Genomic DNA, 24,853 nt, shown 5'->3' on the forward strand with positions numbered 1-24,853 from the left:
TGGTTGCCATAATCTTGGTTTTTTTGAGGTTTAGCTGCAAGCCAGCTTTTGCACTTTCTTCTTTCACTTTCATCATAAGGCTCCTCAGTTCCTCTTCACTTTCAGCCATCAAAGTGGTATCATCTGCATATCTGAGATTGTTAATGTTTCTTCCAGCGATTTTAACTCCAGCCTTGGATTCCTCAAGCCCAGCATGTTGCATGATGTGTTCTGCGTACAAGTTGAATAGATAGGGTGAGAGTATACAGCCCTGCCATACTCCTTTCCCAATCTTAAACCAGTCTGTTGTTCCGTGGTCTGTTCTTACTGTTGCTACAGTATAATAAATAGTAACTAACTAAGAAGGGCCTCCAGGGTTGAGCAAAGATTAGTTCAGATGTGATGGCTTTCCCATTTATGAAATCCAATAATACAGACCAGACCTCCCTTCAATAAATCTGAAAGGCAAAGCTTGTCGAAACAAGCATATTTTGAAGGTAACTCAAACTACAACCATTTTTTGAAGGTAACTCCTCCCTGAAACTTCAGTGAAATATAGATTCTAGCTATAATCTTAAAGGCTAATGAGGAATGATTAATAGAACTTTTGCAACACAAAGTCCCTTTTATAGCACACGGCAGGATGGGAAATCATAATCATATTGATGGAGGAAAGCCTTCCCCATCCTGCCTCTTTCCAGATGTGCTGAGATCTGCCTTTGTTGAACAGTCATCCCAGATGTGTAGTCCAAGTGACAAGTTTACCTGTCTCAGTGTTTGCGTCTCAAGAGCACCAGCTTAGATAAGGCTGGAATAGAAGAATAATTGTTGGAGTTCCATCCACATTTCTAGCAGCTGGAAGGATTTTTTTCCTGCTCCCATTTTATAACACGTGGATGTATCTAATAGCTTTCAATTTGGAGCCTGTATAAATCACATTTTCCTGCTTCTATGCTTCCACAAATGAGATGAGTTTCTCTATAGGAGTTTGGACCATCACTCCAATTACATTTCAAGTAAGCAGGTGACCTTGGGATTGTGCAGGCTAATCCAGCTCCCTATTTATTTCATGACCATGTCCATTCAGAGCTTGTCCACATGAAGAAGCTAAAGGTTTGGCTATGCTCACTCTTGTGTGAAGGGGTGGGGTTAGTCTGTACACACCTTCACGTGTGTTATTAACTGTGTGGATAGAACATGAACCCACTCAAATAAGCATGGTTTGAAAGAGGTCAAGCTAGCTTCTTCATGAAACCATCTCTATAACTTCTGGGACATCAATGCATCTAATTTGTGATGTGTGTGAATACAATTTTGCAAATATTACAAAGTTTTCATTTCTGACTAGATGAATTAGGTTTGTGTACAATATCAAAACAGTGCAAAACAAATATTTACCCAACATTTCAAAAGCATTAGCACAGGATAAGCTAATGTACCTTTTCTCTGTTGAGAGTCACATTACCTTGTAACAGCTTGTTGGAGGGAAAAGGCAATTGTCAGTGGTGCACAGGGAGAGAATCAAATACAACTGTGTCACATTTTTCTGTCATTTTTTTCATGCACTCTTGCTGGGGACAAGGCAGACTGCATCTGCTAAAGATCTAAACCAATTGCTCTGCAGAGACAACATGAAGCCTCAGGTACAAGCTCTGGGGCAAACCCAATGTTACTTTCCATATAATAACTTGAAAGTAGCAACCACACACTGGTTCCTGGGATTTACTGGTGTGATGGTTGCCTTATTCCGAAAGAAACACAGACTCACTAGTCAGGGCTAAGGATTTTTGGTTTATTAGGAATAGAATGCATACACGGAAAAAGACGGGAATGAGCACATGGCGTGCGAGGTAGCTGATAAATACCCGTGGTGCGGACCTGATCCTACCCCACCCCCCAGTGTCCCAAAGTCTTGCCCGTCGGTGATCCCGGAGTCTCGATGGGCGATCAGGGGCGATTCCGGAGTCTTGATGGGCGATCAAGGGGGATTAGCGCTGATTACCTCTGTCCTCTTCCTGTGTCCAGAGCAGGTGTGTCCCCCGTGGTAATGCAGTGATGTCAGGGAGATAGGATGATGGTTTCTCGGGTCAGGGCAAAGGAGTGGCTCCTTTGTCCTTGTATTGTCTTTCAGTGCTTAAGTGATTAGCACGGATTCTTTCCTTCCCCTTCCCCTTCGCCGGAAAGGCATGTTCCCCGTTGTGATGTATGTATACATCGCAACGGGGAACATGACATACTGCCTCCCCCCAAAAAACTTCAAGGCGCCGGTTTGAAAGGATATGCTGCATGGAAGCGTGTGACTAGCCGTTGCGCTGAGACATCCCGGGCATGCACCCACTCAGGGTGGGGGAAATGTCTCCAGCGGACCAGGTACTGAAGGGTGCCCCGTAGCCTTCGGGAATCTAGGACCTCCTTTATTTCAAAGTGCTGCTGCCCATCGATCATGATGGGAGGAGGCGGGGGGGGGTCTCGTTATGCCACTTTGAGGAGGTAACCGGTTTCAGTAAGGCACAATGGAACACCGGGTGTATGCGTTTCAAGTTGTGTGGCAATTCTAACTTAAGAGTTACCGGGTTGATTATTTCCACTATTGGAAAAGGGCCAATGAACTTGGGGGCTAACTTCTTTGAGGGCTGCAGCGACTTAATGAACTTAGTGGAGAGGTAGATCTTATCTCCCACTTTGAAGTCTGGCTGCACAGCCCTGTGGTTGTCTGCATAACGCTTGTAGGTTGCTTGGGCTTCGGAGAGAGCCAGCTGAATGATTGGCCAAACGTTGGCTAGCTGAGCCGCCCAGTCATCTGGGGAACAAGGCGGGGTAGCTGGCTGTGGCAACTCCGGGATCGGGACGAAGTCTTGTCCACAGACTACCCGGAAGGGGGTGTAGCCCATGCTCTGGTGCACTGCATTGTTATATGCCACCTCAGCAAAGGGGAGTAAGTCTACCCAATTATCTTGCTGGTAGCTTATGAAGGAGTGCAAAAATTGCTCCAGGGTGGAGTTAAGGATTTCCGTAGAGCCGTCCATGTGGGGGTGCCAAGCAGTGGACAATGCCTGCTTGGTGCCAATCAACTTCAAAAATGCTTTCCAGAATTGTGAAGTAAATTGTGTACCCCTGTCTGTGACCAAGCGGGAGGGGGTACCATGTAATTTGTAAATGTGATTTAAAAAGAGGCGTGCCAGCTGTTGAGCGGAGGGAATGGAGGTGCATGGAATAAAATGGGCTTGTTTCGAAAAGTAGTCTTTAACCACCCAGATGACCGTTTTCCGCTGGCTGGGTGGCAAGTCTATGATGAAATCCATCGAGATTTCCTCCCAACATGACAACTGGTTTCTGTCACTTTCTCAGCATCATAGGGATTTATAATTATTGCAGAGAGAGAAATTACAAGTCTGTCCAGGACTCTTGGTCCTCTGGCATATAATGAACTTAGAAGGAACCTTTAAGATGTGTTTTAAGATGGTTAATCAACTATCATATGATAAAGTTAGGAGGAAGCTCATCAGTAATTACGCGGAAATATTTGTTCCAGGTGTATTATAACTCACTGTTTTATTAATCATTTTGTTCTTTATCTACCCACCAACCTTCTGTGCTTGTCATTCCCAAGTCTGGCTGGTGTATGTTTGGTGCACTGGCAGAAGAATTCCTACAGGGAAAGTAGAAGGTGATGGTGGTTCATCAGTGGCAGCAAATAATAATAAAATAAAATAAAATAAAAAATATAAAGGAGGCTTAATATGAAAAACAAGGTTCTTGTCCATTAAGGACTATAAAAGCAGGCAGCTTTTTAAAAAAATAAATAAACAGGGAAAAATCTACACGTACCCATTGCAATTATATATGCAACATGTGAAGTAACTACATTTTCTCCCAGCTTGGTTCCTTACATAAACATGCACTGGGCAGCTAGACTGGGAAACAGGAAACATTACCCAAGGGAAAATCTAAATAAGACTCCCATTTGGCCATAAAGCTCACAAAATGACCTTAGCTCAAACACTTTTTCTCACCCTAGCCTACCTTGAAGAATTGTTATGAAAAGTAATAAACCACAATATATTACATTGCCCAGAACACCCTGTAAGGACAAGTACGTCTGATAAATAAATGTAGTTTTCCATGTATCCTTTCTCTCACATGCATGAGTTTTAGGAGAAAAGAGACACTTAAATAATTCAAAATTATAAGATAAAACATGGTCTCCTTCCCCAACTTGGTGCCTTCCGATATTCTGGGAGTAGTTGGGGAAAGCAGTACTGATGTATTTCTTCATTTGTACACCTCCCTTTCTTCAATAACCATAGAAGAGAAATACCTTAAAAGTTCCAATTTTTAATAACACATCACCACCACATATAGTTAAAAATTCCCTGAAAATTGTTTCCAATGAAAAGGGACTTGCTGCTGAGTTAAATCTAGCATTCCTTACCCTGGGACACAGCTTTTTTTATACTTGGAGAAGGCGCAAAATTCAATACCCACCACACGTTTTCAGTTTAAAAAGTCTCTTAGAGAGCTGGGAAGGATTTAGAGTTTATGTTTGTGCTGTCCAGAGCCAGTTTGGTGTAGTGGTTAAGCCACTGGCCTAGAAACCGGGAGACGGTGAGTTCTAGTCCTGCCTTAGGCACAAAGTCAGCTGGGTGACCCTGGGTCAGTCCCTCTGTCTCAGCCCTAGGAAGGAGGCAATGGCAAACCACTTCTGAAAAACCTTGCCAAGAAAACTGCAGGGATGTGTCCAGGCAATCGCCAAGAATCGGACATGATTGAACAGATGATTAAAAAAGAAAAATTGCTGCTCATCAAAATACACACCACAGTCCTGGAGGAAGCAACAGTTTGGCAGGGTTGTATGTGCATTGATAGACTGAAGTAAGTTGTATTTAAAATTATACAGGATTATTACTGACAATTAGATTTAATCAATTTGTTAACAGTGTAAGATCTGCCAATATTTCCACATATATCCAATAACAAAACGTTACTCTGTTTCACCTAAAAGATGCAATTTACTTTTTTCTATTTTTCTGCTACTTTTTAACTTTTATTTACTGCTAAGAGTTCTGGGTTGGAATTCTGGGGGCTGTAGCTTTAACAGATTTTGAAGAAACCAAGCTGAACAAAGTGCATTGAAGTAGGGGTTTTCAAACGTTTTCATGCTGCAGAACACATTCATTAAAAAAATAAATTCCCAGAATCTCTGATCAAGAGGCAAAGCTTTAGTGACAGAAAGTTGGCTGCATTCAAGAGAATGTGTCTCCTGCCATTAGTCTCTCACCGAACCCCATCAAATTCTTGCAGAACCCTAGGATTCCATGGAACAGCTAGAAAAACCCTGTATCAGAGGCTTTTTATTCATAAATCTAATCCATGTGCCCCTATACCTCACACATAGGAATCCCCATTAAGTATGTAAAGCCACTAATTTATTTCTGCACAGCTCTCTGTGGGCTTCTAAATCAAGTCATCTAAGTTTGCTATTAAATAGAACAAGTGAAAGAATTTTTAACAAAATGCAGTAAGAGAATATTCCTGCTTGGATTTCAGGCACTTAGCTGTGCCCTTTCCCAGAATGCTCTACTGTACCCCGTTCCTTTTCAGTACCCCATCTGCTTTTCAGCATGAATCATGTGATTTTGCACTGCTCCATGGAGATTAAGTTTATTATTAGGATTTTAATGTTATTGTCCCTGCATAGTGCCCTGCCTTAGCTTGGACTACAGGTTGCTCTGGTTCCACCCCAAATTGTATTACAACTAGCAGTAGTTCCTCAGATTTCCCTTTCAGAAAGGAATATTTTCCCTAGCATACCTGGAAATGCCAGCAACTGAATGTGAGACATCTTGCATACAGAACAAGCATCCTATCATTGAGCTCTTGTCCTTCCCCCATTGCTTTTCCGTGGAGCCCATTCACACATTCTGCTACTGTCTGTCATCAAAGGCCAAGAAATCAATGTGCACCATGTGTGAACCAGGTTCAGAAGAGTACGAACTAGGCTTTTCTATCACGAAAAACGTGATCTGCAGATTTACAGATACTGCCCGGTATCTTCCCGCCCCAACTACCATTAATTTATTAATTACGCTTCCTACACCAGATTCATTGAGAGACTGTTCAACGACATAGTTCCCAGAACATGAGTCGTGGCTGGCCGGGGGGAGGATCAGAAGGATTGGCCTGCAAAGCATCCTTCCACCGCATCTGAATCACCTTTTCCCTGGAAGAAACTGCAAACACACGAACTGTCTCTTCCCACGCGCAAGCCGCCTCCTTCCCGCCCAGCGCTCCGCTTTCGAATCCCGCCAAATTCAACGTGAAAGTTGAATCCAGTGCTCTTCGGCAGATAGAAGGCGGCAACGGGGTTTTCCTCAGCGATTTAGTGTAGTTGTTTATTCGTTTAGTCGCTTCCATAAATTGTTTAGCTGCGAAAGGAGACGGAGGCGAGCCTCGCGGGGGAGGGACCGCTTATTTCGCGCGCTCGGAGCGAGCCAGGCGGGAAGCCGATCGCCGCCCCCTCCCGGGCGAAAAGCCCATGCGGCGACAGGTGCCTACTGTCCGTGAGCGCCCATTCTGGTCTCCCTCCACCGAGCCCGACGGCATCGCTCCGTTTCTCGAAAGGAAAGCGTTTCGCCGGTGGGGGGGGGGGTCTCGGCGCTGGGGGTCTTTTCTGTTCCCTGAACACACCGGCAAAGGAAAGCGGCAGGGAGCGGTACGAACAGCATGACTTACCGGCCACTCCGATCCCGTCGCGCTGCTCTTTCTCAGCCAGCGGCCGCTTCGTGTCTCTCCCATATAAGGGGCTGGCTCACTCGAGGCAATCCCGCCCCACAGCGGGACCTCCCACTTGCCCGCCCCGCCAGGGACACCATGGCTCTCCCGTGCCTGCTGGTGCTTTGGGACGAGCACGAGGCGAGACAGGGAAGAATCTATTTGGGACAGGAGGTTCTGCACACGCTCACGAGTTCAGCTACACCAGGGCTATGCCATTTTAAAGGACTCGGCCCCAAATTAAAGGATGCGTTTCTACCGCGGAAAGCTACTGTATGTTGTAGGAGCCCCTTTTCCCGGGGTGCCTTCGCTCGTCCATAATCTCACGTGGGTGATTCTGAGCGGGTCACGCTACGAGCCAAAAGCAGTTGGCAAGATTGCTATCGAGGATCAGGCAAAATGCTCTGGGTGCGTTTCCCCCACCTCACAGGCTGAACTACGAATTAGCCAAACGTATTTTAGCCTAGTGCAGGACTTCTCAAACTTTGCCATCATAAATGATAAATCAGTTTGTGCAACCCTCCCATGACTGTGGTTATGGTTGGGCAAAAAGTGAATATACCACTACATTTTCATAATTAAATATACACACACATAAATAAAGCAAACAAATGAAAGTTGCTAATATGCATAGATATCTCCTGTAATGCCACAATGCAAAGCTCAGCCTTTTGTACTTGCACCCACCCTTGGACAGAAGTCGGTAAGTCAAGGGGTTTCCATTTTAACACCACAATGCATGACTCAACACTTTTTTATGTTTGCAACATAATGACAGATTTTAATAGATACCTTCAAATACATGGTAGTATATATAAGCAATTATGAAAGTTAATTTCAAACTAATTTTATAGAACATGATCACTTAAAAAATACAGTACTGTCAGTGGTTCATAAAAAAAGGAAGGCAGTAGAACCTGATCTATAAGCTTAGCAATACTCCATGCTCAGCCACAATGCTTAAGGGAAAATTTAAAAAATATTTTACAACCCCCCCTAAATCCCCAGAGGATCACAACCCACAGTTTCAGAACCTCTAGTCCAGTGTGTTACGTAGACCCAGGCCTGTATGACTAGTTTACGATTCATTGTATGTTATAAATCAAGAAAATTGGTTTGAGTAAACCATGGTCTTTATCAGTTCTTTCCCCCCCTCCCCAAAACTGAGTTCTGAGAACTTGAAGGGTTTCCATGAGAGACTAATGGCAAGTAAAAACTTCACTCAAATTCAGCCAATTTTCTATCACTAGAGCTCTTACTCTTGGATGGGGGTTCTGGGAAGTGTTTTTTTTTTTAAACAACAGGGTCTGCAGCCTGAAAAAGTTTGATAGCCCCTGGTCTAGATGACTTGCAGAGCAGTTTGAATCCACGTGACGGGGTGAGCTCCCGTTGCTAGTCCCAGCTCCTGCCAACCTAGCAGTTCGAAAACATGCAAATGTGAGTAGATTAATAGGTACCGCTTTGGCGGGCAGGTAACGGCGTTCCGTTTAGTCATGCAGGCCACATGACCACAAAAGCGTCTACGGACGAACGCCGGCTCTTCGGTTTTGAAACGGAGATGAGCACTGCCCCCTAGAGTCGGACACGACTAGACTTAACGTCAAAGGAAACCTTTACCTTTACCTACCAGTATCTTTAGAGCAGCTGAAAGACCAGATGCTGTCTGATTTTTGCCTCACTGATTCTCTGGGCTAGCTCCAAGCTAGGGCTCTATGAGACAGCCCCACACCCTGACTCTTAGGAATTCTTAGGGCTCAGCCCTGCAGCTAATGAAGGGTGCAAAGTGTTATGTCCTCACTACCATGAAGAAGCTGGGTTTTCAGGAAAATCTTTAAAAGTGGGATAGAAAAGTTAATCACTTCTCTGAAAAGCAAGGCCCAGCCAGGTGGTGATAAATTAACAAATCTACAGCACTGACTTCTTGCCTGATGTCTGTAATTAATTAATATGGGATGCCTAATTTGTCACAGATCTACACTACAGGTATGCAGTTCTAACAGTATCTGGCAAATCCACAACAGTAGGACAAGATACCAGGAGAAATGAAACTAATCAAAAAGTTCTTTTCACTCTATGTTCTTTGGGAGTGTTCCAGGTGAAGAGGAATATAGAAAAAAAAGCTAAGCAGAACCAGGAGTATAGTTAGGTAATTTTAGACTCAGGTGTGCATTTGTGTATTTGTGTTGTTATACTTACTGTATATAACTTTACTTTTTTTTCAAAATGAATGAAATTAGGTCTGCTGTCTTTGAGGAACCCAGCTGCTCATTCATTCCTTATCCTGGAGGCCATGAGTTTCTACCCCAACATCTTATCCTGATGGCATCACTTAACAGTGTTTCTACTGGATCTTCTAGATGATACACCACAGGAGTTAGTCTTAAAGCAGAAACCATGCTATGGAGCAAAGAAGTGTCAGATCAAGTTATTACAAGTCACAGAAGAAATAACTTCTGAACAACATCAGTGTTAAGGATTATCTGACACAATGAATGCAGTTATTAGTACTAGAAAATATGTTAAGGAGCTACAAAGTCCTCCTTTGGTATTAGCTGTGGGAACAGCTCTTTAGATTCCAGGTTACATCAGTCAGCCATAGTCTCTACTCACATTTGCCCTAAACATTTATTTATAAAAGATTACAATTGCCCTAATTTTTGATACATATAAAACTGTTAATATTTTGAGGATTAATGTTATTGCCTCATTTGCAAAATCCACAAAGGTTTCCAATTAAAGGAATTAACTGATTAAGAATCAAAGCCCTGACATTCATTACTGCCAAATTAATCAGTGATAAAAGTAGCTCTCCATACCTTATAAAAATGACATATGTACAGTGGATTCCTCCCTCACCATAAACATTTAATTCATGCTAGGAATGAAAAAAAGAGCTTCATTGAACAATCTGACCAAGTCAGCACATCGCTTGTTGTGGGAAAACCTGATACTAGAACGTGGGACTAAGGAACTTTCTTGAAAAACAGCAGTGAAGGTCTTCTGGGAAATAAAAATGAAAATCCAAAGCATCAGCACTAGGATCGGCCACAACTGTGATTCTAAATAAAACAGCAAAGAGCAATTCCTATTAGCCATTATGGATTCCAAACAGGGTGGGATTAGGAAAGAGGTGCAATATGCTTGTTAAACTTTCTCTGCAAATGGTGGTCTCTAGCAATGTCCAAAATTACAAATGAAGCTAGTAAACACGGATTACGTTAAACTGATGAAAATCTCTGGACTTCACCCACTTTTCTCATTCCAGCATTTGCTGCTGATTCAAATGGGGAAACATTTGTGAGAAACTTAGTTCTCCCCCACAGCATTTCCCTGATCTAAGTATCTCCTCTCTGTTTTGCAAATGGAATACTACTACTCTTAACCAACAAATGTAAGGCTTGTATTTCAAGGCTTGTGAAATGACCTGCTTTCATTCCAGAGTCCAGCAGCAGCTGTTGGAGTCTTTCTTCAAATGCCTCTGATACCTTAAACTTAGCCACAGAGGGCCATAGGATCATTCCGAAATATAGGAAAAGAGTACAAATCTTCTGATCATTAGTGGTCCAACAATCAGGAAGAAAGACAATTAAAAAGAAAAAAAATAGCCAAGCTAAATGTTCTGGCACAAAAGGCTGCTTGCGGTAGAATCAGAACACCCACCAGCTAATCATCATCCTGACAAGCTTGAGATACAGAGTGGGATACAAAAAAACAGAGGGATGAGAGAGTCAGATGCCAAGAGATTTGTGCTTCTAGAAAAGAAAAGAGTGCCATCCAGATGTGCTTTACTCCCATGCTAAAAAGAAGGTTATCATCCAATACATCAGAAGGATATCAAGTTAGGGAAGGTTATGGTGAAGGTGAAGAATGGGAAGGATATTTTCTACTCTACTGGTTTTAGGATAGGGCTGTTAGCTGCCTGGAGCCTTTTGGAATTAGGGAGCAGGCAAATAAAGTAATTAAATAAACTGTGTGACCTCAGGGTGACCCAGCATCTCTTTGGTGACTATCAGCCACAACATTCGGCATTTTTAGCATTTTGAAGAGCTTTAAATGAGAAATGGGCATCTTCAGCCTTGCTGATGCTTAAGACCCCCATTATTCCCCTTAAAACTCCTGAACCTCCAACTTAAATTGGCCCTGACCCCCCTGCTTTTGGAATGCAGCCCTTCACATGTCACATCAAAACTAGTGTCATGGATGCTGCACACCACTGAGCTGCGCTATTACATGCAACTCTTTACAGGTCAAAGCCCACATTTGGAGTTGTACTCCAGAGTGTAGATGGGCCAGGGGACAATTAAACTTGGATTCCATTCAAATGAAACATCCATTAAATGACGTACAATTAATATTATTCCTACAGTATGTCATCATTATCTCTTCATTCCCATTAAAAATTACAGTTCAGTAACAACTTTATGAAGGGCTTTGGGGCTCAATTCAGGGCTTACGGGGAATCCTCACGGCCTTGGAGCATCAGGGTCCATACCCCTGCTTTAACCTTTGTATCACAGTGGACAGTATACATTTCTGGATGGAGGCTACAGTGTGTTGTGTGGGATTGTAATTCAAGATAAAGACAATTATTAGGTTGCATATACTGTATAGCACCTTCATGAGAATAGAACCAATAATTAGCCAATCACTGAATGTGCATCTCTGCTAACTCTGGCCTCAATTACTAAGCTCCGTCACTGTATCTTTTAATATGAACAGTTTCATGACCCCTCCAGACGTCTTGATGGAAGAAGAGGATGTAGAGAGTATAGAGGATGGTCTTGACAGAAGGAGGGAAGATCCATTACTAAGGCAAAGAAAAGATAAATGTGGCTTACGCCCATATGAAGATTTACAAAACCGCCAAAAGAAGCACCTCCCTAATTTACATAAAGATAAAAAAAGGAGAAGCACATTCAGACTTGCAAGATTCTGTTATTACAGTCATTCTAATTAAAGTAGTTTTAGGCCTACACAGCATCTGTTTCTTGATCTGGTTTACCTTGTGGGGTTGACAGAGACGATAACATCAGATGACGATAACACAGACATTGCAGGTATTCCCTTGCTCCTAAAAACTAGACTTTTAGCATGGAATCAGGATTGGAGCCGGTCCCCTCCAGCTCTTGATGCCCTGAAACTCAAATCTCTGACCCATGAAAGTATTGCTGCTGCTTGGCAGAGGACCAATGAACAGAATGAGATGGAGTGCAAGACTTATTTCTTGACTGTTTGGGAATACTGGGGGAAATGTCTCTGATAACCTGGCTTGATATCTAGACCTCTGACTTAGTTATCAGTCAGATGACCTTCACTTATGCCTAGACCATGCCTAGTTGCTACTAATTCATTAAAACCTTGGACTAGCCCAGACTACTCTTTTGCTACTAGCCTCCTCTCTAGGTGTCTCATGTCATTGCTAGATTACACTACCTCTTGGATACCTTAGCTAGTATAATGATGATAAAACCATCACTTAATATTTGATTTGGCAGGAGGTAGGATTTAAGAGACAGAATTTATATATACTGTCTTATTGCTGTTTGGTGAAAGTGAGCCAGAAGAAGAGGGTTATCTTGAGTCTATGCATAAAGCAATTCTAGCACTTTTATTTTAAGAAGTCTCTTCTGAGCCAAGTCATTCAGAGAAGAAAAAGACTGTTAATGAAAGCCTAAAGAAGCAACTCCATTAACATCTTCTGGATGACTTGTTCTATAAAAATAAAGAGATCCAGCAGTGTCAGTATAAAAGTACCAGTAACCATCTGGTGCCTCACTGGAGCATATGCAGGTACTCTCTGTAGGGCAGGTTTTACAAACTTTCCACAATGACTAAGCCAAGGTCAAACCACATTTCCTGGGGGAGAGCCCTGCAAGCATAGAGTCCCACAATCAATAATCAGGAGGAGTCTGGTCACACATTTTCAGAATAATACATTTTATTAAAAGGCGTAAGTTTTCCTGAGCTATAACTCTTAATAAAATTTGTTAATCTGAAAGGTGCCACCAGACTCCTCCTGGTAACACTAACTACATCTCTCCCCCTAATGTCTACAGTCGAGAAGGTTCCCTTGCTGCTTGCCACTTTCCTATGTCAGAGGGTGATAATTTCTAGAAAAGGGGCCTCTGCAAATCAACTCAGTACTGGATGCAGGTGGCTTTGCATGGGAATAGGCAGCTCTTAGATACTCCAAACCATATGTCAGGAGTAAAGAGAAAGCTGAAGACGAAGACTTATCTTTGCTTGACAGAAGGAGGGAAACCAGGAGAACAAAGGCTGAGGTGTGTGGTGCCAACACAACCTGTTCCAAAGGAGGAAAAAAGCACTCCAGAGGTGGAATGGCAGGTTTTTTCTGCATGTGGGCCCCAGGAGTTAAGCTTGGTGGTACAGTGATAAGAACAGGAAGCCCTGATTGCTTCCTATAGCTTTATACTGTACCTAAGGAGGCTTTTAGTGGTGCCAGCACAAAGCAACAAGGAACAATTTGGGGAAGGGAAACTACAAGGGGAAAGGATCAGAAAATTGATGAGAGGAAGGCAGAGGAAGACTGACTTCTCGCAAATTACAGAGTCCTAGATCTTGGGAGGTGTCTTTTCTTTTTTCTAAATCATAATATGTAAACTGGGATCCTGAAGATGTAGATACAGTATACTTCCCTGCAAATACCTCCCCCCCATGTTCTTCAATGCAGAGGTGTGTGCAATGTGTTAAAAGAAACAAAAGGCCTTTTTGTGAAATTTCAGGGCTGCCTCTAACTTTAATGGGCCCTTTAATGGTTTGTGTCATGTTACTGTTTGCTAATGTGTTGATGGTGGTGGTGGTTTTTTTATCCTCAGAGACCTTAGCTGGCTAATCAGTGAGCTCATCTTAATGACATTAGGAAGTAGGCAAGGAGGATTTGTTTGTTTTGCAGTTCTCATCTGTGGACAAGCTGAGACCATTTCTGAGCTGAAACACAGCTTTTTTGTCTCCTTATCTGGCCTTGTAAGTCTTTGCTTAATTGACTGTCCCAAACAAAATAAAATATACCAGGAAATAAACGTAAAATGCTTGTCTTTAAGACCATCAAGATGAGTTCTTCGGTAAATATTTAAACATACCTCCACTTAGTTGCAGATTCACCCGAGGAATCCACAGCGTCCTAAGAATGGAAGCTCTCCATCAGATACAGAAGAAACAGGAGGCAAATAGTGGCCAGGTTTACCATAATGGTATTACCATAATGTGTGTGTTTGTAGTTATTGCAGTACATAAATTCAGTTAAATATTACTAATGGAACAATATGAAATGAAACAACAGAGACTGTCAATAGCTGTGTGGAGTTTCAGGGAAAAGGTCTTTTCTAGCCTTAATCGAAGAGACTGGGGACTGACCACATGCAAAGCAATGCTCTACCACAGAACTACATCTCCATTCTCATCCATTTTAAGGGCCCAGAAGCAAAAAGAGATTTAGTTGCCATGGTTCAATCAAGAGAGGTTTGGGTGTGAGTGAGTGATAGCAGCTGTTAAGGAAAGAGACAGAGGCATACATCTGGTTACAGAATTACTAGTTTAAAAGATCAGTGTCAGCTTGCTTCTCCCAAGCTTAGTCTTTATACTTTCCAGTGATCCATATTCTAAAACTCAATAGATGACTAGCAAAGAAGTGCTATCTTAAGTGTGTTAGTACCTCCTAATTGGTGAGATATGGATAGCAGTAGTCTCTAGATGAGAGATCCAAGCTTGCATAGAAGAATGTGAGTATATTTGGGATAAATTAAATAAAATGCAAGTCCCTGAGGTGGTAGTAAGACAGTTAATAAAACCATACAAGTTATTGAAGCAAATACCAAAGCAACATGCTCTCTAAAAAATCGAACTATATTCCTGAACAACAGCCAATTAGGCCTGGGAGAATTAATGCTCAACTCTTAGAGAAATCAACCATTGAAAAAAGCAAGGCAGAAAGAGACAATTAGACAGCAATTCTAAGCATACTTTCCTGGTGGTAAAATTCATTTAAAAATCTCAAGGCTTGATTCCAATCAGATAAGATTAATTCAATATACACAGTCATACCAAATCCAATCTAGAATCAGTGCTTGCAATCAACAGGCAAATACTTCATAATAGTAATTTTGCTTCATTAGGTAAACTTGCCCCCACTGGCCACCTCATTAATCATAAGGGGGGAGGTCCAAATTAGAGCCACAGGTTTTTCCTTCCTGACTGCCCTAATAAAGGTATTATCCTAAAACCAATTTTGAATTATACTTAACCCTAATTTTATATTTTAGAGTTCAGTTCAATACATCCACATTGCTGAAGATGACAGTACTGCACTAATATAGGCTAACTGGAAAGACGAGGTTGGTATTAGAAACAAATGCTGCTGCATAGAAATTTTGAGTTCCTGTAGTAACACCTATATTATTCTGTGACTGTAATAAGTTCCCAGGTAATTATTTGTTTTATGCTGCTGGTGTGATGAATAGATGAACAGTCCACAACCCAGTTACAAGCTGGTGAGCCAACTTTGAAGATGCATGTGCAAATACAATGAAGAAAGCTTAAAAATGAAATTATATATTGAGGATAATGAGATCTTCCCAAATTAAATATTGGGTGCTGTTATAATAATGCAATACAGTACATGGAATGACTGCCCTCTGCTGGAGAAACATGAGTCTTGGAAGGCATCTCATTCTACCCTCCTGAATGATAAATGGTAGACCAGATGTAATCAGCCAAGCCCTAAGTGACACAGGTACAGCAGTCCATGAGATTTCAAATTCACCATCCTCCAAAGGGGCCATTATGCCCAATGAATAATGATGGCATGCAAATATATGCCCACCATTTGACCATTTGCTGCGACCCAGCCTGAGGTGGTGATATTTTCCGCCTAGCAACGTGGCTGTCTGTGGAAGCCATCGGGCACTCACAGCCAGTCTGGGAGAACTATTAATTGTCCTGTCTTGTGACTATCAGGAATTAATAGCATTGCCCTTCTGCCTCAATAAGCAGAAACAAACTGGCACTGTCTGTAGCTCTGGCTTTGACCCAGCTTTGGGGAGATTCTCACTGTGCCCATTCCACACAATTGCACCGCATGATTCTCTACCTGAGCTGTGCTGTAGTGTGTGCAAGTGTGTACAGAACAAACATAAATAACCCAAGCTGGATTTCACAACAGCTCCTTGCTGGTGATATTATTATTAGGAAGCCAATAGCTTTAAGGGTCCAAAATTCTAAATACCAAGACCTGAACAGCTTTGGTTCTCCTAACCTCTTCACTTAGGACAAGAGTCAGCCTGAGTGCAAAGAAGTGGCTTATTTTGCTATTTTCTTAGGAGGGTAAAGTGGTTCTCATGTTGAGCTACCAGCTTCCGGTTCCAAATCTGTACTTATTGTGTACAGTTGCTTGGATCTAAGCCACAGTTTTTAATAAGATAATTAAGCGTGGAAAACCACCAAGCTGGCTCTAACATTAGGCAGAATGAGGCAGCTGCCAAATGCAAGGAATACTATAAGCTGGAGAGAGACAGCCAGGGGTTAAAAACAGAGCTGCAAGGGCCCCTTATCAGTGGTTTTGTTGGGTACAGCCTCCTCTCAAGCTCAGTTCTCACAAGCAAGGGGGCTGGGTGGGTTTCCATTGATTTTGTATATTTATTTTGTGCACACACACCAGTTGTCAATTCTAATGGAGGCAAGAGTTGTTACACATCTAACTGTAGCAAACAGTTAAACTGCTTCTGTGCATGCCATTCACCAAACAAAATTAATGCAGGAAAATAAGGAAATTTTGGGGTTGAAACATTAATATAAGAAAATGACCCCAACTACCCCAGCACCCCCTTTGGTCTTTTTCCTCTACTACAACTCAATGGCTGTGTTTGCTCAACACACTCAACCTGATTCCTGAATTCACCGTGTCAAATGTGCACAATATGTTGGCCTATCAACTAAACATATGGGTTTGATGTATAACACAAAAGAACGTAACCTGAATAAAAACTATCCACACTTCCCATGCTGTGCAAATGCAGCTGCAAAGTGTTTCGCTGATGTTGTTAAGCATTTATCTTAGAAAACAATCACCAATATGTTCTCTCACACACATATTTCTTTCTCAGCTCCTCTCCCTCATTTCCTCATCAACCTACACTCTGCATTTTCTTTCATCTTAATGACTCCACCCACTGCCCCACATCACTGGCAAATGGTTATTGAGTAACAGCCTCCTTGCCACTGAAATTATCTCCCAATATGATGCAGAACATCCAAGAGGATTCAACACCTGTTGCATCAAAAGAGCTCATTGTATAAGAGCACCAGTTTGACACACACTGTAAAGAACGTTCGTGTATTACTTCTATGCTAAGATCCTGTTCCAACTGGTTGTTGTTAAATATTCCAGGAACCAATCTGATCCCATAATGCTTCTATCCATGACGTGCATTGATATCCATGTAAAGCTAGAACAAGATTGCGTAACACTACTGATCAAATGCATGCTGTGGGGAATTCAAACATCCATTGTTTATGGCCCTTTCCCATAGTTTTATAGAAACATAACATCTATTAAAAGGGGATGGACAAGTACCTGCAATGTTTGTCCTCTCCTCTGATTCTAAAGCCTAATATGGAGTCAACAGTAGTTTTCCCAACCCATTACAGCCAAGAAAACACACTGCATGACTAATGAAAGGCTTTTATGTTGTTGCCACCAAACTCATTGGGTATACATAAAAACAGAGGAAAAGGAGTCATAGTGAAGAGTTCACAGATGCCATGCAACAGGATAGTACACCCTGTGGAAGAGAGGGAAGCAGCCAGGGTGGGTGGGTGGGTGGGTGGGTGGGGGAGAGAAGATATATTTTGCAATTCAGTAATAGAATGGGAGTGTTAAAATGGTGTTATCCATTGCACTGATGGAATTGAATTCCAAAGCTAGCAAGATTACAACTATCAAACACAACACATTAATGTCATTGAGAAAGGCAAAACAGGTGCAAATTGTAAAGCAAGACCCCTGATTTGGTCACACTATTTTTCCAATTCTGTTTTTCCCTCTCTCAAAGGGATTCCTGACAAGAAGCTTGTAACCCTTGGCCTAGTAAAAGAAACAACAAAGCAACTTATACAAGCTATACTCTAGGTCCTTCCTTTATTAGGAGATAGTGAAAGGACGACCTCAAATGCACCATCTTAGTAGACAAGGTAATTGGATACTTAAGGACCTCCCACGATCATAATTTACATTGCAACAGATCAATATTTAGCAGTTATTTCCAATCTGATGCTTTTCAGATAATTTTGAAACTCTAATCTTACATTTTGGGACTAGATTGGGAAAGACCGCTTTAAGGCATAAGCCAGTGATGATTTATGATAAGCAACGCAACATGGCAACCTTCTCTAGCCTGTGCTGCATTGTGAAACAAATGACTTGATTCTTATTGCTTGGGTAAAATCAGGGCCAATTTGAAAATGTTGCCCTGTTGCTGTGTCCCCTTTTGCAAAAGCATCTCTGACCCAAAAGCACCTGGCTTGGATGGTGGTATGACCAGTTCCCATTGTTAGTGCTGGATGATTCCACAGCCTGGTATAAGGAAGGATCCAGATTTCCTGCCTGACTTGTATAGTTCCTGTAAGTATAGAAATGCAAAAGATTGGACTAGCACCTACTTGGCAGCAATGTACCTTGTCTGCTGTATGGCTTTACTTAGGGATCAAGTGCAACTGGAGTTGGGGCCATTTTCATTTGAAATCTGGTAGAAGGGGAAGGGTTAAGCCTCCTCTGTGGTCTTGATTTAGATTAGGCTGAACATGGTTGCCACACACAACCCTTGGTGAAAAGGAGACCGACACATCCTCATCACATTCTGTGGTCTAGACCTGATTAGCTCTTTCAGGGGCTAGTTACAAACTGGTGCCCAACATAGCAATGATGGGAGAAAACATTCCAACAAACCAGAAATTCCACTCGGTTTTACTGTATCCTGTTAAAGGACATTCTGATATAAAGACACTTTTACAATACACAGTATTTCCAAAAGGGGAAGGGCTCTGAAGAGTAACTCAATTTCTCATGCTCATGCTACCAAAAAAAAAAAACCTGGACTCAGCACAGGGCAATTCAGTGATGCTGAACTGAACTACTTCCCATTACTTCATACAGCCAAGTCAGAAGTTCAAAATATTTGGGGGCAGAAATCTTGTGTACTGCTGATGTCTCTAGGGTAAAATCTTAAAAGCATTCAGGGTATGTTTACTGCTTAGATCTTAGAAGCTAATGCAGAACAGACAAAGTTCACATAGATTAACTGGGCAGAACTCTGATAGGGAAGGAATGACAAGGGCATGGGCAGCAGGGCTGACTACTCCCCTAAAAAAAAAATGGCCATCTGATTATCAGAAGTCACCTGGCAATCTGATCATTGGAAAACTCAGCCACATCACCTTTCCTTTGACTGGTTTGCCAGGCAGGTAGATATTCCTGCATTTTATTTATCAAATTCCATCACTGCCCATATCCCCCAAAAGAGGGACTCCTCCATCACCCAAATTAACTGCAGCGAAGAAACAAGCACGTTCTCCAATTTCCCCTTGGCAGCGGTCTACCCTGTTCTATCTTGTGTAAGAAAACAAAGCCAACAGCTCTTTCCTGAAGTGGTGCCATAGAGACTCTACGTTCTAAACAGGATGTTTTGCAATATGAATCTTAGCCCAAAGTTGGGCGCCAGGGATTTATCCCCCATTTTCCCAAAGATAAAGGTCTGTGCTCGCCGTGTTACTGAAAGAATGAAAACATACACAGATTAAACTGGGATCTTTGTTGTTGTTGATTGGGGAAATGATGTTTAATCAATGTGTAGAGCATCTTGGAAAAATGGTTGAAAGAAAGTTTCTCTCTTCATCTTGGTTGCAATCCTTATCTCAGTCCAGTAAGTTTTCATAATGCTAGACGACAGAAGGCAATCCTTGACAAATATCATCATCAGCATAATGCTAGATGACAGAAGGCAATCCTTGACAAATATCATCATCAGCATAATGCTAGATGACAGAAGGCAATCCTTGACAAATATCATCGTCATCATCTTCAGGATAGGACTTTCAGTGTTCAGGATCTTTTATATATGCATGATTAAGGTTTAATCCTTAGGACAGTACTTATTAAAGTACCTACTATTCACAACTCTACTGATGGAGGAGTACAGGTTTAGAGTGAATGGTTGCGTAAGGCCACCCAGTGCATTCATGGGAGGGTAAGAGCAAGATGAAAATCAGAAACCATGTTCCACAGCCCAGTCTCTTCAGGTCTCAGTACTGAACACTTGCATCAATAACCCTCCCTCCTTGCACTACTCAGGCTGAAGTCCAGACTGGAGCATCACATGCCTGTGCAAAATCACTTGCCGATAATGGGATCAAGAAGTAGCATAATGCAGATCCCATTCTGATAACAATCAGCTCGGATCCTATTTAGCATTCTACTTCTTGATAAAAATTCTTTCTGGAAGATTAAATTTGCCTGCCCTAAATGACAGACCATGAGAAAATTTACAGACAAGCGGTTCATCCTTTAGGTTTACTATTGCATAGTTCTACTGCCACAGTGAGTGTCCTTTGGATTTTATATCTCAGGCACCCAAATGACTTTTGTTTCTGTGACTTCTTTAATTGGTGTTAACACCTTGGCACCAATCATCCTCCTGCCCATGGGCCACTACCTTCTATATGCTGATTTGGGGCCACCCGATTCACACTCACCAAGGACAGCTCACTGGCCTTCTAGCGCAGGGTTTCTCAACCAGGGTTCTGTGAGAGGTCACTGGGGTTCCCTGGGAGATCACAATTTACTTTAAAAATTATTTCAAATTTGGGCAACTTCACATTAAAGAGGTAAGTTTCATTCTTTCTTATTAGTTTAAGAACATCATTAATGCATATATACAGGCCTACACATGAAATAAATATACTAATTTTGTAACTTCTGGCCTATATTTGAGCCTGAATGTGCAGGGGTTCCCCAAGGCATAAAAATATTTCCAGGGTTCTTCCAGGGTCAAAAGGTTGAGAAAGGCTGTTCTAGAGGAAACAAGAATACTGTTGATTCTTCACAATTTGGCTGGATGACCGCTGGCTACAATTTTATTGCTTTTATTTGACCGTTTTCCACCAAAGCTAGCAGCAGGTGTATAACTGCAACAACAAAATCTTGACAGCATTGTGAAAAATAATAATTCAGATGTGGCCCTATAATGCAATCATATTTACACAGAAAAGCATGACAAGGGACACTGGATGGCCCATTAGCCCATTTAAAAAGGAGAGAAAGCCTTTGGCTAAAACATCAGATGAAATCAGGTGTTCAAGAATCTTTCATTATGCTGGCATTTGCTGCCAATTAAAAATAAGATATAATGAATACAACATCTGTAAATAGTTATTAGAGAGATATCATGAAATTCCTTTACCTCACTTACGCACTGTTTGTCCTCAAATCTATGCATTTTGGAATGAAGTCTGTTATAGATAAATGTGTCACTTATGACCCCAAGCTTATTCTGCTTAATATATTTAATTGCTACCATACAAGAATATCTTTGGAGAAGAGTTAATCACAATAAAACAATGGTTGTAATCTTAATTGCACCTCCCTGGGAATAAGTCCTTCTGAATTTAATGCACTTTACTTCTAAATGAGTATGCACTGGATCATGTTTGAATGGCCCCTTTAAGAAATTGCTTAGCACTGTCCTCTCCAAACAGATTCCCTCCAGAGGGGCTGGAGGACAAACTGCAAACATGCATTATCTTATTTTTTGACCTGATGTTTGGGGATGCCGTTGGGCATCCCTAGAGTTGTTCTGGTCCAATGTGGACTGGTGATATTGTAACAAGGTACAAGGAAGATGACTCTGCAGTTGGAAACCCAACAGGAACATGCAGAACCTGACAGAGAGATCTGCTGAGCCAGCTAGCTGGTGGAAAGGTCTGCAATTTTTGGAGAAAAAGACCAGAGGGCAGCAAGGACAGCTTGACGAAGGTGGTGGAATCCAAAAAGCCCAGAAAAGAGTTATTTTTCCCTCTTCCTGTTCTCCTCCCAAGATAGAAGCAAGCCCAGAAAGAAGCTTCATGAGGCAGGGAGGAAAACAGATAAGGAACTGTAGAAAGCTCCATTTGAAACTGCCTGTATAGAATTGTATGGTTTGTTAAGCTAAGGCTGCTGTATACAGTATCACCATAAATAGAAAAGAAATGCCTATGGGCATCTGGAAAATTCTTGTCCCTTTTCTCACCCTCAGCAGGTAAGCACAGTTTTGTACAGTACATTACATTCACTGACCTTTGGGAACAAGTCAGTGGAATGAGGACTGTTACTATACATGCAGGAAAGGAATCAGATTAGGAAGGAGATTCCAAGAAACAGATAGCCTAGACAGAAATGACGAGCAAGGAGCTTTGTGATTGCCTCAGTTTTTAGGGGAAAAAAGTAGATGTAATGATGTGGCTTTTCCTCTTGCCAATGCTATGAAAGCAGAGCTCTGTCATTCAAGGCCTCGGGATATAACCCTCAGAATCCTCCAAAGGTTGTGACTGAACTGCATTTTTAACGTTAAACAGGTAATTATTAAATACATGACCAGAGAGTAATCATATAAACTACACTTAATTAATTACACTTAATACACAATTTAGGAGCCAGTTTGGTGTAGTGGTAAAGGCATCAGGCTAGAAACTGGGAGACGGTGAGTTCTAGTCCTGACTTAGGCACAAAGCCAGCTGGGTGACCTTGGGCCGGTCGCTCTCTCTCAGCCCTAGGAAGGAGACGATTGCAAACCACTTCCAAAAAACTTTGCCAAGAAAACTGCAGGGACTTGTCCAGGCAGTCTCCGAGAATTGGACATGATTGAATGGATTAAAAAAAAATTAAATGCAAAAATCAATTACATGAGATGAACTTTAGATTTTATCTTGATTCCACCCACAATTTCTTGAGTATACTCCCCAAAGTGCCACTGAAAGTCCCAGAGCAAGCCTCACTCAACCTTCAAAATGTGCTCACCTGGCCCTAAACCACACCTGATCTGCCATCGCCCTTCCCCACTGGGAGAAGAGCAGCTATCTAAAAAATAATCTCAAGACTCACACATGCATTAAAAAGAATGACATCATTTGCTCTGGATACGCTTTTCTGCTTTGGATGTAATTATTAGTTTCTCAATTACTAAATGTGCTGTGCTGTTACACTTATAGAAACCACTGGCTTTTCTCAACTTTTGAACCAGTATGCATAGTCATGCCTTGTTTCCCTGGAATCTACCAGGAGCAGTAACAGCTGTTAAGTCTTCCAGAGGTATTAGACTGTTAATAGATCTAAGTTATGCCCACATCAGAGACTAGAGAGGGAATTTATAACCAGGGACTTTCTGACCTTAAGATTTATGGAAATAAAACGAAACAGGATACTCTTCAACTGGAACAATCACTAGACCTCTGATACGGAGAACAGAACACTATTACTATATAGACCAAATAAGGGGAGAGAAAGGAAATATGCCTTAACCTAGCGAGGATCAAGAAATCACATGAGGCTCATGAGGGATTAGATTAAGTGTTTTATAGAATTAAGTATCTGCAATAGCTTGATGAACTCAGCAAGAATGGGAAACTCTTAGCCTGGAGCATTCCTTCTCTAGTCTGCCTTCCAGATGTCTGGAATTGTAATTCCCAAAGGCCGAACAGGGCTGGAATTTTGGGAGCTGAAGTTCTAACACATCTGCTAGATGTCCAGTTAGGAAATGACATAGACCATTCAGGCACACTATCCATTCTTGCTGCTTCTGCTTATAGCACATCAAGCATGCACATCAATTACTATACTCAGGGTTAAGCCTGGTACGCATAGAGCCCAGCATAAAATGCCAGAAGTCAAATTATAGTATGACAATATTGCATTCACCTTTAGCACAATGTGAGAAAGTCACACTCACACAAATATAGAAACTTCTAGTGAGATTTGAGGGCAGGGCCAATCTGAGTGTGGTACAGTTATGCCTGCAGTGTCATGGGGCCTCAGAGTGGCTCAGCCACAACTTCAGAAGAAACAATACAAAGCTAGTTTGCAGCATCCTTTGGAGATGGGAGGTCCTCCTGTTGCTCCAAGGGGAAATTTTGCTGTTCTCCCCACATAGTGACAACACTATTACTATACAGGCAAAATAAAGGGAGAGAAAGGAAATATGCCTTAACATAGTGAGGATCTATGTTTTTTTTCTCCTTCCCAGGAAAGGAAAGGGACTATTCCACTGGCCAGTTGGAGGAAATATGGGCTAGCAACTTGGAAGGGACAGAGCTCCTTGATGAGACCTACACATTCAGTGCTACAAAGAGGGTAAGAGAGGCAAGGGTAGTGACCGTGCAGAAGAGACCACATATGGCAATCCATTTGGCCCCTACACTTTCCATGCCATCTCTACAGGACATATGGGTAGTCCTCATTTAGTGACTACAATTGGGACCAGCAACTCAGTTGTTAGGAGCAGTTGTTAAGCAAAACCACGACTATGCATATGATCTTACTTCAGTTTTACTTTACTTTACAGACCTGTGAAGGTCATAAATATGAGGATTGGTTATAAAGTTACTTTTTCATCACAACTGTGAATGGTTACTAAATGAGGCAGTCGCTAAACAAGGACTACCTGTAAAGCAGAAAAGGTACAGGGGGGAATATTAGAAGATCTAGACTTACTCCTGATCAAGTTTCTATCTTTTGGCAAGTTGCTATGGGAGGAAACTGGTCAATGTATTTCCCAAACAAGCTTACTGACTATATAAACAGCTTGATTGAAAACTTTAAGCCTGAACCTTTTATGGAAAAAAGGAGAACCAGAGCTGTTCCAGAAAACATGACTGAAGCAAATTTAGCATACTGTTATCGCAAAGCTTTGCTATACGTATATGATACCAATTCATTGTTTTGTCTTCTAATTTGTGCTATTTTACTTTTCATTTCTATTTTTCTAAAAATGCCATCCTTCAAATATGTTTTTAGTGCAGAGGCTGCACTTGTGAGAAATTATGTGGTAGCCAAGTTTGCAGGGGG

At 41.8% G+C, this 24,853-nt stretch overlaps 1 protein-coding gene across 1 annotated transcript in view; it reads right to left on the reverse strand.

Annotated features, from left to right (window-relative positions):
• The window catches only part of SLC29A1 (solute carrier family 29 member 1 (Augustine blood group)), an 84,102-nt gene that overhangs the window by 53,478 nt on the left and 5,771 nt on the right, over nt 1-24,853 (reverse strand). The gene's annotated exons all lie outside the window — the stretch shown is intronic.

This window comes from Candoia aspera, chromosome 1 (genome assembly GCF_035149785.1).
Source record: "Candoia aspera isolate rCanAsp1 chromosome 1, rCanAsp1.hap2, whole genome shotgun sequence".
Taxonomy (NCBI): Eukaryota; Metazoa; Chordata; class Lepidosauria; order Squamata; family Boidae; genus Candoia; species Candoia aspera.